This window comes from Bactrocera dorsalis, chromosome 2 (assembly GCF_023373825.1).
Source record: "Bactrocera dorsalis isolate Fly_Bdor chromosome 2, ASM2337382v1, whole genome shotgun sequence".
NCBI classification, from domain to species: domain Eukaryota; kingdom Metazoa; phylum Arthropoda; class Insecta; order Diptera; family Tephritidae; genus Bactrocera; species Bactrocera dorsalis.
In genome coordinates this window covers 84,492,558-84,511,604 of record NC_064304.1, presented here as the reverse complement: position 1 = coordinate 84,511,604, position 19,047 = coordinate 84,492,558, and the positions used below count along the sequence as shown (strand labels likewise).

The following is a 19,047-nucleotide window of genomic DNA, read 5'->3' as shown; positions in this document are numbered from 1 at the left end:
ATTAGAACTACCCACACAAAATACAGTTATTAACTGTGCTATAAAACAAAATATTATGATGTAGTGTTTTCAGAGTTGCATCGCATGAGCTGCAGGCTGCGTTACAGAAACGAAACAAATGATTTTTTATTTGGTGGAAATCAGGATTTTTCGATTTCTTTTGGTTCTCAATTATTTTTTTGCCTTGATAGCTCTAAAAAATGTATGAGCAAGAAGAACAGTTATCAAATTTTATAAAAAAATATGAAAAATTATTTCATTAAAAATTGTTTATTTAAACCTTGCTTCCAAAAAAATTATGTTTTTTTTTTTGGAGTTCTGGACAGCGTTTTTAAAGTACCATAGCCGAAAAATTTCTTATTTATTGAATACTATATATTTATTAAATGCTGAAATGCTGCTTGTTAAAAGATTGACACCTTGTCCCTCTTTATGTTTCGAAGTTTTCTTAAGTTAGCATATATCAGCTTTTTTAAGGTGTTTAGCTGATATACATATGTATGTATTTAGCTTGCCTACAAAAATTTCATTAAACATTTCGTTTTACCTAGAATTTTTGCAAAATAATCCACTTTTCATTTTTGCACCCCTCAGTAATTTGGAAAAAATACAGCTTCTGATATGATAACTGATTTTTTATAAGTATTGTTATTACAATATAAGTTTTCATATGCAATTTTCTTTATGTCAAAAAAATAACATTTGCTGCGAATTTGAATGTTTCTAAAACTCGATAAAATATAGGCCTGATCTGTTTATTAAACTGCCGCCACTTTCTCTTTAATTTGAGTTTATTTTATTTTTTTTTTTACTTTAAATTAATTTATATTAATTAATTAAGATTTTTTTTACTTTAAATTAATTTTCCATAAAACTTTTTGCAAAAAGTTACTACAATCTAACGCCTGAATACTGTTTAGTAAGCCATATAAATGTATATAGTATAACCATAAATATATATAATACCAGTTGTGCTTTTGAATATGAAAATGTTAACTCTTGCTTCTTCTGGCAACACATTTTCCTTCTTTTTGCCTCCTTTTTGCCATCCATCTAACAACGCAAAATGCTGCTGTCAGCATTGAAGGCAACAGCAAACAGAAATATACTCAACAGAAACTCAACGACAGACGACAACAAAAATAGCAGAAGCAATACTAATAGCAGCATCAGCAACATTTGCGAGCAATGAAAAGTAAAAAAATGAGTAAACAACAATAAACGCAACCGAAGCACCATCAATCCGCGCTCCTTGCGTCTCCACTCGCCCGCTCGAACTACTCGCTGTGTGCTATGCATTGTATGTATCATCTCACTGATGTTGCTCCCCCTCCTCCTCGTCCGACGTCTCTTCAACCTCAAGGAAAATCAGAAAATCGATATTTACAGCTATGCTGACTTTTACATACACGCGCTACGCTCGGTTGTGTGTGCATTATTTTATGTACAGCTTGTATTTGTATATACATAATTTATTTGTCTATATACAACATATCTATATAAAATACATTCATTTAGTACATATGTATGTGTGTAGACAAATACTTGTGCGTTTAGGTATATGTTGGCACAATGTATATAGATACCTGCGATAAAACCATTAGCTTGACGTATGTATGTATATGCTTTCATTTTTGTATGATTCCCCGCCAACCGTCTGGCCGACACTCCATTATTATTATTTGTATACATACTATCAGCTTGCATAAATGTATGTATACCCGTATATGACATTCGTTGTTTAGCCACCCACCGACTCGCCGGTATTGATGGTTTTTCTGCCAGGGTTGCCACTCTGTAAATTGAAGTTGCTAAAAGTTTATATTTATTTTATGAACCTGACAAAATTTGGGCGAAAGTGAATAATTCAGGTTGCCTGCCTTTGAAAAAGTTTCTGGTTTTGATTATTCAAGAATACAATATTTTAATTTATTTAATTTTAAGAATAAAATATCCAATAACCGAGTCTATAATACCCTCAAAAAATATAAAAATTTCCATACATGAACTTGATTTGAATCTTGTAGTTTGTATGGCAGCTATATGCTATAGTTATTCGGACATGGTGAAATAATAAAAGAATTTTATTTTAACATCAAAATCATCTACTCCAACAAAAAATATTTTATATTATCGGTATCTAAAAACTTCTCCTTTTGATTTAGCAGTTAACATTGTGGCTCCAATCAAATTTGGCAACAAAATTGTCACTGCCAACAGCAACAGGTTGCAAGATTATAATAATTTCTGTAGCACCAAAAGATGTCATTTGAAATGTGAAACCCGTAAACCCATGTTTAAGTCCCCTTAAGTTTTTGTGATGTAATTTTACCTTCTTTCTGTATAATTTGTTGTTTTCGCTATATATTTAAACGATATTGCCGTATTTAAAACGGAGCTTTTTTCGTAATATTTATAACTATATAATACAATAAAGTGTGGTACCTAAACTTTTTTTTTTGCCCCAATGACACCATTGTACCATTGCAATTAATTATTAAAAAAAAACATATTTATTCTTAATATATCACATTTCATGCCAAATCATCAATGCGGCAACTCTGTAGCTATTTAACACCACTACTCGTTACAGCTGTGCAAATATTTTTATGTATCTTCTCAGTGTATGCTGTGCTACTCGTCACTGGTGCGTTAGCCATTATTATTATTCTTTTTTTGTTGTTGCCATTCCGCCATCACAGTCAGTAGTCAATAGCCAAGAGCCAACATTCCACATACATATTTTGCTTGTTTAGTTTCACCGGCACCACCATTTGCCCGACGACCCCATTCAGCAGCAAAGCAGCGCGGCGCCGATGTCAGCGACGTCACTGTTTTGTTCGCTGTTGTGGTAGTGGTTGCGTTTTGGAGAGCGTTGAATATACTGGCAGGTCTCCTCACCCACCGTCGCTTATGTATATGTGTGTGTGTGAAAAGTATTTCTATTTTGCCTCCACGGTTCCAGCGCGCTCTGTAAATTGTCCGCGTTGTTGCGGCGCTGTCAGTGCCACGGCATTGTGTTGCCGCTGCTGCGTCAGGTCAGTGGGTGGTTGGGTTGCATTGCGACTACGCTTCGCTTGATGCTGTTAATGCCGATGACGGGTCGTTGCGGGTGGGGCGGTAACTGGTTGTTTTAATGCCGTCTGCCTTCACTTGTTTCTCCCCTTACTGCGCGCTGTTGCCTACTGCGTTTCTATTATATTTATAACTAACGTACGTGCTTACATACATAAGCACAATGTTGTGGTGCCTGTTTTTCTGTTCGCCTCCGAGCGCAGAGCTTTTGCGTTTTCTGCTTTCATTCTGTGCTAGGCTTGTTGCCCCCTTGTCCATGCAGCGTCTTCCCTGCCGCCATACATATTTTATGTTTAAGTTGGACGCATGTATACGTTAATCGGGTCGATGGTGCTCGGGTTGCAGGCAGCGGGTCTGCTGGGTGTGCATAAAAATCAGCAGTAGTTAGCTGCAAGTAAATCCCTTTTCAACCCAACTCCCAACTAACCATTATACCCAACCCCATTTGTGCCATTATTACTTTGCACCAAATTTTTGTCGCACTGTTGTTGTGGTTGGCGTCCCTTGTGCTGCGTTTCAGTAGGAAGGTTCCATTTTCCATTTTCGCTGGCATTCATTTCACACCGCATCACATCGCATCGCATTGCGTTACGTTCCATTTCGGCTGCTGTGCGCCAAAGTAATATGGCCACTATCCCATTTTTCACGTTGCCTTAAATTTGACGCACAATAATTTTCGTCCCTTATTATATATGATTTTGTTGTATTTTTTTTTTGCGGCAACCCAGTTGTGTTTTTTGAACGCAGCAAATTTGGGCGAAAATGAAATTTAATATTTGTGTCGTGAATTCCATTAAATTTATAGCATGCAATTTAATGCCTCCGCACAACTCATAGATTTTTTATGGCGAACCTTATTTATCCATTTCTTTGTCATGTGTGTATTTTCGGAAAACAAACGACTTTTGTTTCGATACCCATCAAATAAAATCCAGTACTTTATCAGTAGAAATGCGAATTTCCCCAATATATATATTATATGTCAAGTTTTCTGGTTAAAGTTCTTTACCCAATTGCTAGATTTACACCCTTTTTAAGAAATACGGAAACTTGTTTGAATAGTTTTTCCTGGTAATATGTTTTAAAGCCTCAGGAAAACGTCTGATACGTGCTCTTTTCTTGTGGTTTAGAAGAAATGTTCCTTTAAGAGTCCATTAGAAGTAAAGGGTAATCCATTTCGAGGTTCCCTTCTTTTTTAAAGTAAAAACATAGAAACTTTAAATTTATTGGGCAATGCTTATTATCATTCGAAAGAACATTCTTTCGCATTTTTTTTTTTTTGAAGATTATCTCTTTCAAATGCTGACCGCGGCTACGTCTCAGATGGTCCTTCCGTTGAGTCCAATTGTCGATGACTCGTTTGAGCATTCCGAAGCGGGATTGTCTGCATAAACTTTAGACATTACATATTCCCCCAGGAAAAAGTCGAACGGTGTTATATCACACGATTTTTGTAGCCAATCGACCGGCCCAAAACGTAAAATTATCTGCTCGCCGAAGTGTTCTCTCAATAAATGCATTGATTGATGCGATTTGTGAGAAGTGGCGCCGTCTTGTTGAAACCAAATGTCGCCGAGATCACGTGCTTCAATTTCAGATATTTCAGTCGGTTACAATGGCGCGACAACGGTCACTATTGACGGTTACGTTCTCACCGGCATCATTTTTGAAGAAATATGGCCCGATGTTTTTTTTTCTGAATGAAATAGCAACTCTTGAATCTCTGCAGGTTGTACTTCGTCCTAAATGGCTCAATTCTGCTTGTGGGAGGATCGAGCGGCTTCAGTTTTTCCCACATTGTATTTTGTAAGCTTACAATTTAAATCTCGACGTAAAATGCGCCATGTCGTTCCATACGTCAGTCCGGTTGCTGCGAATCGACTCTCCACAATCTTCGTGTACATTCTCAGCTACGGCTGCTATATTTCCTTCACTGCGTGCTGGACGTGATCTATTCAGTCGAATATTATCCAATAATGAATGCTGGGTTTCAAGATCGGTGATGGTGTTGCGAATAACTCGCTCAGTAGGGAGATTATGTTGACCAGCAAAGCAGGCGTCATACATTCTTTACAGAACGTGAATTTTCGCAATAAAGTTGAACGATTGGTAAACGTTGTTCAGGCGTAAGTCTTTCCATGATGAAATTCCAAACAATACGAAACAAAAATAGCATGACAGCTTGACAGGACACACGCGTGTTCTGGCAAAAAAAAGGGATATTGAAAAAAATACCTATACTTGGATCAACCTTTATTAGTAACTTCGATTTAAATATCCAAATCGTTTGCTGCTTCTATTTTAGGATTGCAGGGTGCCTTGACCACTTAGTTTTGATGAACTTAAAGATTTAGGTTTCGGAGAATTAGTTTCAACATTTGCTAGTCAGAACTGCGGTGTTCTCCTGGGAGAATCCTTCTACACAAAGAAAGCTGTTCGATCTTTAGACCTGGTTAACGTCAATTCAGTTGTCACTTGATTTCAGTTTCTGCTCGGGTTTGATATAGCATATATGATTGGTTAAGGGGTCACATGTGTTTTTTAGGATTTTTTTCTACGATCAATAAACAGATAGATAATTATAAATAAATATTTTAAGCTAAAAATGTTGTGTGGAAGAAGAGGTACCTCTTTCAAACTTTATACTTCTAAAAACACGCTGTATTAATATGGCAAACTTGTTTATTTTTTTCAAATGCGAATTTCTCTAGTGCCTGTCGTTTTGACTGGCTTACTACGAAATCCATTTGATATACCAAAGTTTAACTGGCTTTATTTTCATTCTGTATAATTTAATTTGAGCATGTAAAATTAACTCAAATTTATTTACATACATATATGTACACACGTACTGGCATAGCGTCGTATGGAGACAAGCATTATGGGTGTAGTCGCCTTTAAGACAGCCGCTCATTACTTTGCTGCCGAAAAGACATTATTCTCTGCCAAGGAGGATGTACACCAAAGCCGCTCTATATCACAGTTCCCAAGAGTGCACACATAGATTTGAGAGCGTGACTGGCTGTGTATATATATAAAAAATATATATAGATGTGTTTGTGTGTGAGGTGTGCGTCTTCAATAAATTTGAAAGAACGTGGCTCGAATGCCGAAAACTGAAAATGACATTCCAGCGCTCCGACAGCCGTTGACTCCACTGCTGCGCTGCGTCGAGTAGAAGCAAATTTTCGGTTAGTTGGTTTCCAAGTGAAATTGGTTTTGAACATTTGGGTTGTGTTCTTTAGGGTGGGGTGGCTGACGTCTGCTGGCTGCTTGTTGCTGTTGGCGTCGTAGCGGCGCAGTTTCGATTTGATTATAATGCCTGTCTCGCTTGGTTGTAGTTGGCTTCAATTTGCTGTTGTTGTGATTACTGTTATCATCTGTCGGCAACCAACCTGCTGCTGCTGCTGTTACTCCTTGTATGTGAGTGCATTTTTGGTTTTGCAGCGCTCTACATCATCTGGTCTTAAGTTTAAAGCAGACAGGTACATAACTTTTTACTCAACTCAACTCAAATGTGTACATATGTATATACATATAGATTTATATATTCCATTTATGCATGTCTGTTTATATTTTGATTGGAGCGTTTTCAGAGTCCTGTCAAATATGTATTCATAAACCCTGCATACCTTAAAGCTCGATAATTCATTCATTGAAATTTCAGTGGTTACTGCTTGTTGCTGTTGTTGTACAAAAATGTATATCTGCCACAGCAGCTGGAAGCATTAGATAGCTGCCTTAACCCCCATCAGCTACATTCCGCTATACACCGTTATTCGACCTGTCTCTACTCATTTTCTCCAGTTCATTTCACCAGCTTCTGGTGTTATTTGCATCATCTCCATTTTGGTTCGACGTTATTTATGGTCTCATACAATTTAAATTTATTCCATTTAATTTTTGTGCATGTTTATTTTTGGGATCTGTTTTTGAAGTTCCAATTTTGTGCTTGCCTTTGAATGAGCGCTGAGATTTTTCTCGACCAAATAGAAACTGAAGTGTCGAAAAACAGAATTTTCGAAGGGAATTTATTAAAGTTACATCGTTATATCAACATAATCTTATGTCAAGTATCTTAACATGATTTAAAAACATATTTCATCAAGACCAAAAGGGACTTTTAAAGTTGAGCTTTTTTGCTTAAATCCAAAGAGAGTGAGCAAACGCTCAGTTTAACCGACATATTTTTCATCAACTAAAGTTTTTGGTTCAACATCGCATTTAATGTTTGTTTTCAGGACCAAGAAGGTTATTCTAAACATGAGTTTATCACTCGTTATTGTCATTAATAAAGTCAGTTGGCTTCATATTCGGTTCAATTTTGGCATATACTTCCCCTTGTTTCTACGCTGTTACCACACTTTTCAATTTATCGAAATATTTCGGAATTGAAATTGATTCGTTTTAACGAATGTATCTCAAACAAAACCAAAAGCCTAAAACAGAACCGAACTGGGATACTGAAATGGACCCATAGGTGTTCGTATAAGATATTATAAAAGACTGAACAATATTTGATTTTGTTCTATTTTTTAAGGTTCTTTGTAAGGTCTGGCTTTGTCTCAGATTCCGACCAGACATAAAAATAATACTTTATTACTAACAAGGAAAATAAAGTATCCTGATTCTAAATACACTGGTCCTTGTTTTTATCCCTTTCTCTCTCCCTCTCTTTCGATACGTTAGTTGGATTGAGTTAGTGAATTAGTTTTTTGACTAATTTTGTATGAAACAGTGAATTTTATTGAAAGTTGTATGAATTTATTTCTTTGTTTTGTTAGATTTCCCATCCCTAACGAAATGTTTTCATGTTCTTAGGTCCTTGGTTGGGATCTCTATATAGATAAACAGACTGTGGTTTGTCTATAACCTTTTTGATGAAGTATTTTGAAATGTTAGTGAAAAGAGGTGCAATGCATTCTCATATTGGAAAAAAAGATGTTTTCGAACAACTGTTGAATAATTGGCAAAACGTCCTTTTCTTAGATTCCAATGTAATTTTCGGCACTCACAGATCCTTTAAGTAGAAAAAGCCGGCCAAGATCAAGCTTGGTTATAGCCCCCCTCACCATTAAATAGGGCGAAAGCTTTATGGTGGGTAAAACACAGCTTTCAAAACACGCTCCCCTTTCCTACGACTCACTGTGACATTTCCTTCGGGTCCAAACAAATTCTTCTCCAAATTTAATGTGATTTTGCCTACCCCAGCCACCGTTTCTTCATTTGGGTAATGATAAGTGCCTTTTTGGCTGGACGTCGCGCTCGTAATCCAAGAATATTCAGGACATTTGGCTTAGAACGTGTAGTTATTTTTAATCCAGTAGTTTTGTAAAATAGTGAATACATTGTTCCAGCATGTCGAAAGCGATTAGTTTCAGAAATAACGGCAAACTAATCTAGTTACACAGCAAAAATAATCAAACAATTTAAAGTGTATTTTAAGAGAATAGTCACAGTTTAAAAATTGAATATTAGAAAACTTTCGTTTGCGTGGGTTTTTTTCTCTGAGTGTATAAGTCCACGGCCACGCGTTGCTATACACAAAATTATCCTTATGAACTTTTTACCACGATAAAATGGTATGTATGGTTCTGCTCAAACAGCTCCATGGGTTTTCTGAACGGAATCGTATATTCCATAAATTTTCCTGTGCCAAAGGTTGTTTCAATAACATATCCTGTGTTTTTTTTTTATTACCAAACATGTACCGTTGCGTAAGTGAGTTGAATTGAAATCATACTGAAGAATAATTTTCTTCTTTATTGGCGTAGACACCGCTTACGCAGTTATAGCCGAATTTACAACAGCGCGTCAGTCGTTTTTCCTTTTCGCTGCTTGGCATCAATTGGAGATCCCTAGCAAAGTCAGGGTCTTGTCCAGCTGGTTTTTCCAACGGAGTTGAAGAGGAGGAAGCAGAGCCCCCAGCCGGTACTGCTTCGAATACTTTCAGAGCTGGAGTGTTTTCGTCTACTCGGACGACAAGACCTAGCCAGCGTGGCCGCTGTCTTTTAATTCGCTGAACTATGTCAATGTCGTCGTATATGTCATATTGCTCATCGTTCCATCGAATGCGACATTCGCCGTGACTAATGCACCAAGGACCATAAATGGTCCCCAGAACTTTTCTCTTGAAAACTCCTAGCGTCGACACTTGAGATATTGCCATCGTCCATGACTCTGCACCATATAGCAGGACGGGAGTAATAAGTGACTTATAGAGTTTGGTCTTTGTTCGTCGAGAGAACATTTTATTTCTCAATTGCCTACCCAATCCGAAGTAGCAGCTTTTGGCAAGAGTTATTCTGCGTTAAATTTCGTGGCTGGCTAAAACCTCGTTTGATATCGAACGGCTCGGAGAGGTCCTTCCCGATCCTTACGGAGCAGAGCGGTATTGCTCAACGTCAGTTTACTCAGCCGTTTAAGGCTTGCAGGGATACCAAAAATAGGAAACTGAAGAAAAATAGATGAACAAATTTTCAACCGAAGTGTTGTAATGTTAAATCTAGCAATTAATTGGAGGAATAAGAAAATAAAATTGTTTGACAAAATCGATTTTTGACCAAAATTTCGGGCTTACATAAATTGGTTATAAAAACAAGAAAATAGATTTATTGATTAAAAAAAATATATATTAAGCAATTACTAGAAAAATATATTAAAGAAGCTCCTGTCAACGACTTTGAAAACACCATTTTGAGAAAACGCGTTTTAAGTTTGGAATGCACTTCCAGGCACTCTGAAACGCCCTTTCAAATTGCGTGTAACTTCGAAAATATTCACCGGTACGATATGAAATTTTCTGTAAATGGAAAGGATCACCCCTTAGAATATGTACCTCCGATCGCCTGACAACAGCTGTCGTATCTAGAAATTTATTTCGTTAACATTGTGTATTGTGACCGCTAAAGTAGCCCGAATACTATGTAATTATGATCCAGGTCATTAATTTTTGTTTCCAGGAAAATACTCTCAATCAATAAACTTTTTTCATCAGTAGTACTGCATAAATTGTCCTGTAGTTGAATGTCGAATCCTTGCCAAAACAGTTTCTGAAATTATAGGCAAGCGCAGTGAAATGTAAAGTTTCCCATAAAAATCGAAAAATTCTTACAAAATGTGAAGGTCGAACTACCTAATTTAAACATAGCCAACGCTTTAAAGTTCTCTAAATAGCACCACTCACGTCCTAGCCCAACAAAATGTACGCTGTAAACTTAATTAAGTTGTTGCTGTTGTTGTGCGCTGCGCCTGTGGCCGACGTAAAGTACTTTGAAAGAACTCTCGCAGAGCCTGCAAACAAAAACTGGAGAAAAAAGAATTCATTGTTTGACATTTCAAATTAATTAAAATGCTACAGTGCAATGCAATAACGAAGGAGCGTCCAAAAATAAAAAGTATGAAAAAAGTTCGGAAAAAGTCAGCTAACAAGCAAAAGAATAACTAGAATTAAAAGCGAGAGAAAAAAAATAAAACAGCAAAATAAACACCACCACCCACTACCCGAACCACTCATCAGTGTGCGCCCACTCGAGTTCGGTTCGGACTATTGTTTTAAGCAGCAAAGTGTGCAAACAGCAACAACAATAACGAGCGCAAATGCGCCGGTTAAGCAGCGAGGCTACCAGACTGCGTGGCACACCCTGGCGCTAATCGCTCGCCGCGTCTTTCTGTGCGTGTACATACATATGTATATGTTTGCCTGTCATTGGAGCAAACGTCACTTCCTCATAAAAATGCTTTGCAAATATTTACACACATATTTATATCACTCGCTAAATAAACACATTTTGTCCCAGCAACGGACGCGGTTCGACGAAGTCAACGATGCATTTGACTGCTATGCATTATGTACTGATGCCGTTATTTTTGATATAATTTAATTTTTTTAATTTCATTTCGTTTTGATTTTGCCCTCATGGTTCATTTTCATTTCTATCCCTTTTCCTTTGGCATTTTATTATATGAAATGTGAGCTACCCAATCTCACAAACACACACCCTGTAAAAGATGAAAGCGAGTTTTTTATAATGTAAATAATGAAAAGCGCACCAAAAATACTTTCATTTCATTAAAATAAAAATTATACGCCAAACCCTGCCAGCCGCAAGGCCGCTATATAATTGAATGGCTTTAACAGCGGCTCGATTTCAGTCCTTCCCTCAGCTCGGCTCCGTTCTTTTTTGGTGCGCTAGTCATAAGCACACACCGAGAAAGTAAAATACTTATATTTCCACTGAAATTAAGTACAGTAAAGACAAGAGGATATAAGTTGTTATCTAAGACTGTCGCCATCATTTCCCTTCCCAGGTAGACAGCATTGAAATTGAAACATTTATGAGTCCTATATCCTTCAGCTCAATTATTAGTTAGCTTGAAACTTAAAGAGGTTATACCCAGAGATATATAGTATGCACTTAGTTGAAAGGCCCACGGAATCAACATGCTAGCTTTGGGACATAACTATTGTACTTCCCGGCAAGAGATTAATAGTTTAGTTAGGCCAAGTATCTAAGGATTCTAAAAGTCTAAAGGCCAACATTCAATATTCCAATCAAATACAGATTAACGTCAGAATTATTTTCGAAAACTGTTGAAAGAAAGTTTTTACCGTTGCAATAACATTAGATCCAAATGTTGTCTGTGCCTAATCGGGGTCTTCTTAATGAAATACATTTCAAACAGACTCTCGGCAATAACCGATATTTTCTATTTTCACAGTTCTTTTCAAAATTCTAAAATATTGATATATTGAAGGGTAGGGTTGGTTCTGATACTTAGTTCCTCTCTTTAACCATAATTTCCAGTTTTTATGGCACCTGTTTATTAAAATCGGAGTACGAAGTTCATATTAACTGTCCTCGAGCACTTCAAACAACATTCTCTGAAGACATGCTATTTCGACATACACTCTTTTAAGGTAGTAAGATCGCCTGTTTTTTTATTTTTGTAGTCTTTACTTTGACTTATTCAATACAATTCTTGTGCTTAACCTGCATTTTCTTTTTGCATTTACCAACACCATTCACCAATCGTCGACACCTAATCAATTAGCTGATTGTTATATCTTCAGTTATAATACTTATAAACAAGTAAACTACTAAATTCAGCACAAATCTTTCGATCATCTGACAGTAGTCTCAATTTACTTAGGCAACTGGATATACTGAGGAATCTAGAAATCTCCTTAGCCAGAGGCTTTCTAATTTAGAGTTTTGCGAGGAAAGTTGAGCAGCGTCTACTTATCGCACCTTTTTCCGCTAAGAGCAACAAAACACAAGCCCCAATGTCCAGCAGGCACCGACTATTTACATATACACGCAATTCCTATGCGGCCAAGTTCCCAAGATAATTTTCTCTATTACCACCGAGACATGCACTATTTCAGCTGCCAGCTACGAAGAAACCCAAACCCCTTTTGGGTGGCTACAATGCCTGTAATTATTACAGCAAACATTCTACGTACTATATATGTATAGTTGTTATTGTTGTTGGTGTTATAGCTTTTGTTGTTGAGTCGTTTGCTGGTTTTGTTGCCTTTGCTTTGCATTCATTGTCTGCCCTTGATTTTATTGATTTTCCTCTCTCGAAATACGTAACTTTGCTTCCGCTGCGGCCGGTTGCACCCTTTCCTCTTAGCAAGACACACTTACTTACATACACAAGCACTCGCCATAAACACAGCTAGGCAAACTCACTCTCTCATGCGCCACACTCGTGTCAGCATTCCCTCGTCTGTTTCGACACTTGTTTGCAGTTTTCGCCATCAAAAGCAATATGACGCTATGTGCGGGCTCCGCAAATCACTTCCAACGCCCCACGTCTGCTCCGCGACGCTTTTTGTTTCGTCCATCAGTTACAGGCACTGACTGACAACAAGCTTGCCGCCAGCGTAGTGGTGTCGGGAAAAGGATCTCCTGAAAAACCACGCAACTCGGCCCGAACCGACCCGAGCCGACTACCGGCCGGTCTTTGTATCAAAATTCCTTTCCATATACTATGTATTCTAATGAATATACATATGTATTTGAAACTTAGTATATAAGGTTTTATTTATTACTTCTACATGTGTATGTATATATAATATATATATACATATATACATGGCTAATGTTTTATGTACCAATTTGTGTATATACACTGTTTCTATGTGTCCCGAGCGCTTGGGGAAAATCGTCAAACCCCAACAGCACAAAGTTTAGGCGTCGCACAGTCACGCGCATTCCTGAAATTCGACGCCCTAAGCATTAGTGATTTGTGGGTAAATAAGCAAATGTGTCTGTTCGCCATATACCATCTAAGTATGTATTACATAGTACCATATGTAGTTGCTCGGCAGCAGTACGCATAGTGGCCATTTCTGTATACTCGAAGTCGCTTTGACTCTCGACTCGACTTCGCTCGCTCATTGTTGAGGGTGTTTCGGCTGTTGCCGCTTACTTTGTGGGGCGTTTTTGGGTGGCTTGGTTTTTATTGTTGCAGCCATTGCCGCCGTCGTTGTCGTTAATGGCTTTAAGTTATTTTCGGTTTAAGCGAAATGCTGTAAATTTCAATTTCATTCGTTTAAATTTTCGTTTAGTCTTTAAGCGCGTAGAGTTTCAATGAAATTTTTGAATTTTGTAATTTTTTTTGTAAAGTTTGTTTACTATATCTTAGTTTTGAATATAAACAATATATTTTTATTAAAAGCAGGTTTTGAATTTTTTTTTGGATCTAGTTGAAACATTGAAAGCCTTCGAAATTATGGTTTCTAAAATAAATTATTCAAAAGACTATAGAAATTTGGTATCCTTACTGTATTTTTTCACTTGTATATTGCTTGAGACATTCAGTGTCCTTCTATTTGTCCTTGACTGACCAAAATATTAATTTCTAAGGTTTGCCCTTTCAATTGGGGTGGATGTTTGTCTAATTTAATATATCTGGGTATTAATGGTCTTTGTTTGAAAAAAAAAAATAAAAAATTATTTCACTGTAGAAAAAATTTTGGTTTAAAAATCTCATTTTTAAGCTATAGAATAATAAGAATTTTAAACCAATATCTTCAGGAAAAAAGAGTCAGAATAAAGTCGGAAAATATGTACAACTCCGATAAAAAATCCTATAAATTTATTTGTTTATTGAGAGAACTTCTGTGAACAGACAATTCCACGTTTTGGGCTGGTCGATATGACATCGTTAGAGTTTTTCCTGTGGGGATATGTAAAGTCTGAAGTCTATACCGACAATCTCACTTCGAATCAGGCCTTGGAGCAACACATTACGCGTGTCATTTCGCCAGTTACCAGTCGAAATGCTCGAACGAGTCATTAATAATTGGACTCAACGGATAGACCATCTGAGACGTAGCCGCGGCCAACATTTGAAAGAGATAATCTTAAAAAATAAATACCAAAGAATGTTCTTTCGAAAGATAATAAACCTTCCCCATTCAATTTGAAGTTGTTGTGTTTTTTTCTTTAAAAAAGTAGGGAACCTCGAAATGGATCAACCTTTACTAATATTTGTTATGATTTTAAAAAATAACATTCGGTGGGCTTTGTTATTCCGGACTGTTTTCCCATTTGCTCGACTTTTATATTAAATTTACCACATTTTTGTACTTTCATATATCCCCACCTATATACAAATATATTTACTAATATGTAGCTTTACTTACGCTAGCTTGCACTAATTTCGCCTCATTTCAAACTTATTTTCAAGTTTCTCAAATTTATTTTCTTTACAATGTTAGCAAGTTTTTTCGAACAGAAAAGTGGCTAAAACAAGCAAACAAGTTCGAAAACTTTTCGTTTGTTGATTTCTTTCAAAGTTTGTGTGTAAATAGACGTTGAAACTGTTACACGTGCACAAATATTTATTTACCGAAAATTAAATGTTTTTGTGCAATTTCAAAGCTTTTAATAGTAAATGATTTTCTGTACTTTTAAACAGGTTTGAAACTATTTGCTTCGCTTTAAATTTTTTAAGGAATAATTTAAAAAGACAAATAAAAACTTTAATTTCACATTTTGAATTCCAAATTTACACACTATTGTAAGTAGATTTAAAGTACCGTTGTATTATTTTTTGAATATCATTAATTTTATTCCATTATCAATAATATGATAAGAATACAAGGTTTGCTATAAATAAATACCTATTTATTCATAGAGACGAAAGTAATAGCTTTGGTTCAGTACAGATATATCGACATATGTACATACATAGACATAGTTACAAAAATAGTAACATAAACTAGCTAAATTATGACAGCGATAAGCCTAAATTCCGATAGTTTACGTATTTTTTGCACGCGATAAGCAACAATTTCGTAAATAAAGTAAAAGTAATGGAGACAAGTAAGAAAAAGCTATGTTCATGTGCAACCGAAGCTATTTTTGCACAAACATGCACCGTTAGAAGGAAAAAGCTGTGTCATTTTTATTAAGATAATTCACATATTTGGTGAAAGCATTTTTATTGGGTATATGGGGGCTAAGAGAGTTATTTATCCAAATCAAATAATTTTTGTGATACAAGCATCCTTTTATCAGAAAATGTTTCTCTTCTGATATATATGTATATCTCTCAGATTGATCGATATTTTCGATTAAAAGTTCGTAATGGTAACTGGAATTCACATATTGTAAAATTAAATCAAATTTAATGGGGAATGTTTATTATCATTCGAAAGAGCATCGACATTTATTTTTTGAAGATTATCTCATTCAAATGTTGGCCGCTGCTACATCTCAGATGGTCTACCCATTGAGTCCAGTTTTCGATTACTCGTCCGATCATTTCGACTGGTAACTGGCGAAGGACATGTGTGATGTTTCGCTCCAAGACCTGAATCGAAGCGGGATTGTTCGCATAGACTTTAGATTTTAGATATTCCCACAGCAAAAAGTCACACGATCTTAGTAGCCAATCGACCGGCTCAAAACGTGAAATTATCTGTTCGACGGAGTGTTCTCTCAATAAATCCTTTGATTGATGCGATGTGTGGGAAGTGGAGACGTCCTGTTGAGCCCAATGTCTCCGAGATCACAAATTTCAATTTCTGGTCTCAAATAGTCGGTTATCATGAGACGATAACGGTCCCTATTGGCAGTGGCGTTCTCACCGGCATCATTTTTGAAGAAATATGTATCGATGATTCCACAAACCACATCAAACTGTTGGTTTTTTTGAATGAAATGGCAGCTCTTGAATCTCTTCTGGTTACTATTCGCCCCAAATGCGACAATTTTGCTGGGTAACATACCCATTGAGCCAGAAATGGGCCTCATCGCTGAACGAAATTTGGCTTCTTGGAACTTTTCAATAGCCAATAGAGCGAAGTGATTTCGCTTGGGTAGGTCGAGTGGCTTCAGTTCATGCACAAGCCGTAGTTTGTACGATTTCAATGTAAGATCTCGACGTAAAATGCGCTAAGTCGTTTCATATGTCAGTCCAAGTTGCTGCGAACAGCGCCGAATTGGCTTTCCACTGTCTTCGTGTACACTCTCAACATCGGCTGCTATATTTTCTTCAATGAGTCCTGAACGTGGTCTATTCGGCCGAATATTATCGAATAATGAATGCTGGGTCTCAAGATAAGTGATGGCCTTGTGAATACTACGCTCAGAGGACCGATTGTGTTGACCGAATTGAGCGAAACATATTCTTTATAGAACATCAATTTTCATAATGAAGTTGAACGATTTATAAACGTTCAGGCGTTGTAAGTCTTTCCATGACAAAAAAGCGAAACAATAATATGACAGCTTGACAGGAATGTGCCATCAGAATGAATCAGAGATCAAGCGATTGTAAGGAACCATTTGTATTTTTTAAGGATATTATAGCTTCGGTGCAGCCGAAGTAAACTTGTCTTCTTGTTTTTCTTTTATTTATTTTTAATAAAAAATGAATAACTAGTTTTAATAATCATGTTCTTTATTGATATTTTTTTCGTCTGCAAATTTACTAAACTCAATTATTTTCTCTTTTCTTGCAGGTATGTTCAGAAGTAATCAGAGCTGTTTGGCATAAGTGAGAGCATAATTAACGCTTAAACAAGTTTGTATGCGCATTATTTATACTTCCTTCCTCGACTTCCTTGGGGATAGAAGTTTCTAAAAGGTATTTACATTTAATTAATTATGCATACATACACACACTTGCATATCAACTACTTTTTATTAGAGCTTTGATGCCGGAAATCAAAATAGTACGCCATTGCATTTTCCGCTGCTAATTAGGAAAAGTTGAAGCAAGTAACGCATGTGCGTACATACATTTGTAGGTACATCTGTGCGTATTTTTATATTAACTGTAAATACTAAGTTTATTGAACGCACATACGTATGTATGTATGTATTTCTAAATCTGATATACTGTTGTTGTCATAAAGCACCACATAGCTAAATTAATAGAATTCGAACTTTGCCACCCCCACGCTAATGAAACTTCTTACCCCACTTCGCCCACACACAGTTGTAATATTGTCTGTTCAGCTGGTGTTTGCCTTTCAAAAAGCATTAACCTACTTTCGTTCTGGCGAGTGAACATATTAGGAATTGTTTGTTACAGAGTTGCATTAGCTGCAATGTATATAGTATGTGAGTGTGTTTTGCTCCGTTGACCCATTAAACTAGAGCTGCCAAATCAGCGGACACTACTGGGTGCCACCCAGTTTCAAAGGCCGCTATCCATTGTTGTTATTGTTGACACATTGAATAGAATTTTTCGTCGAAAATCGGTTATGGTTTAATTTGCAACTTAGTCTAGGCCGCCAGTCCATGGCACATGCACATTTTGACCCTTCAGCGTGCGAATGCGTTTTCCTCTCACTAACTGTCCAAGCGTGTGGTCAGCCGCTAGTTGGCGTGCATGTGACATGTGACTCATGTTGTGATTTTGGCACATTTTCAGCGACCAAGTCTGGAGAAACCAGCACGCCAGACACTCCAATAGATTGTACTAGACTCTAGAGCTCAAGTTTAGCCGCACACGCTTTGCAACGCCGTCTGATAAATGTCGGAATTGCGTGTTCGAGGCAGTGATTATGATCGCTCAGCAATACACTGACACATATACACATTCATACACATATTGTAGCGGACGTGGCGGTAACCCTTGGATTTAAAAGTACAGCATATGTGAGGCACGCATTTAAGCGATTGACCTAAAAACCGAGGAAATTACCTTCCAGACCGCCGCTCACATGAATAAATTTACTCACACTTTTATTTTTTTCCGGAGCACGAATGTGTGCAATATTAATTTTAAAGGAATTTTCTTAAAGCTATAAAATCTTTTTTATGTGGCAAAATTTTGTTTTCAGGACACTTTAATGACAATTGATCATGCTCCGTTGGACTTTTGTAGATTGGCATTACTATCATATGCTGAATCGAAGCTCGACTGCTTTTACCATATTCCGGAGATCTTGATCGGGCCTATAACTTGATGTTCGCCTTATTTCTCTAGAGCTTCGAATGGTAAGGTCAACAATGTTCCTTCGTTAGCCAAAGAAAGCTTCCTGCGCTTACATTTCCTTTAATTTTTTTCTTCTTCTTTAATGGCGAAGACACCGCTTACGCGATTACAGCCGAGTTTACAACAGCGCGCCACAGTCTTTCTTCCTTTTCGCTGTTTGGCGCAAATTCCAAGTGTAGCCAGGTTCTTCCCCATCTGGTTTTCCCACGGAGTCTCCCTCTTTCTCTGGTTTTCCCCAGGCGGGTAATGCGTCGAATACTTTTAGAGCTGTAGTGTTTGCATCCGTTCGTGGGAGCCAAGTCGCAAGTTCGACGACTATTTGTTTGATGACAGATATTTCGTTTTGCCATCTTTCACTACCAAACCCATTTGCTTCGCTTCCTTATCCAGTCTAGAGAAAACAGAACTAACGACGCGGTTGTTGAGACCAAAGATATCAATATCATCGGCGAACCCCGTCCTTTTTTCATTTTAGAGGCAATTATAATTTCTAACCACCTAGAG

The 19,047-nt window shown here is 37.0% G+C and overlaps 1 protein-coding gene and 1 long non-coding RNA gene across 4 annotated transcripts in view; one reads left to right on the top strand and one right to left on the bottom strand.

Annotated features, from left to right (window-relative positions):
* LOC105228542 (histone-lysine N-methyltransferase, H3 lysine-79 specific) overlaps positions 1-19,047 on the top strand; it is a 121,110-nt gene that overhangs the window by 18,014 nt on the left and 84,049 nt on the right. The window lies entirely within an intron of this gene.
* Positions 9,718-12,423, bottom strand: LOC125776538 (uncharacterized). Its single transcript, XR_007421794.1, has 3 exons — positions 12,327-12,423; positions 10,190-10,381; positions 9,718-10,127 (listed from the first exon to the last, which is right to left on the bottom strand). It is a non-coding gene; the product is annotated as an uncharacterized LOC125776538 (long non-coding RNA).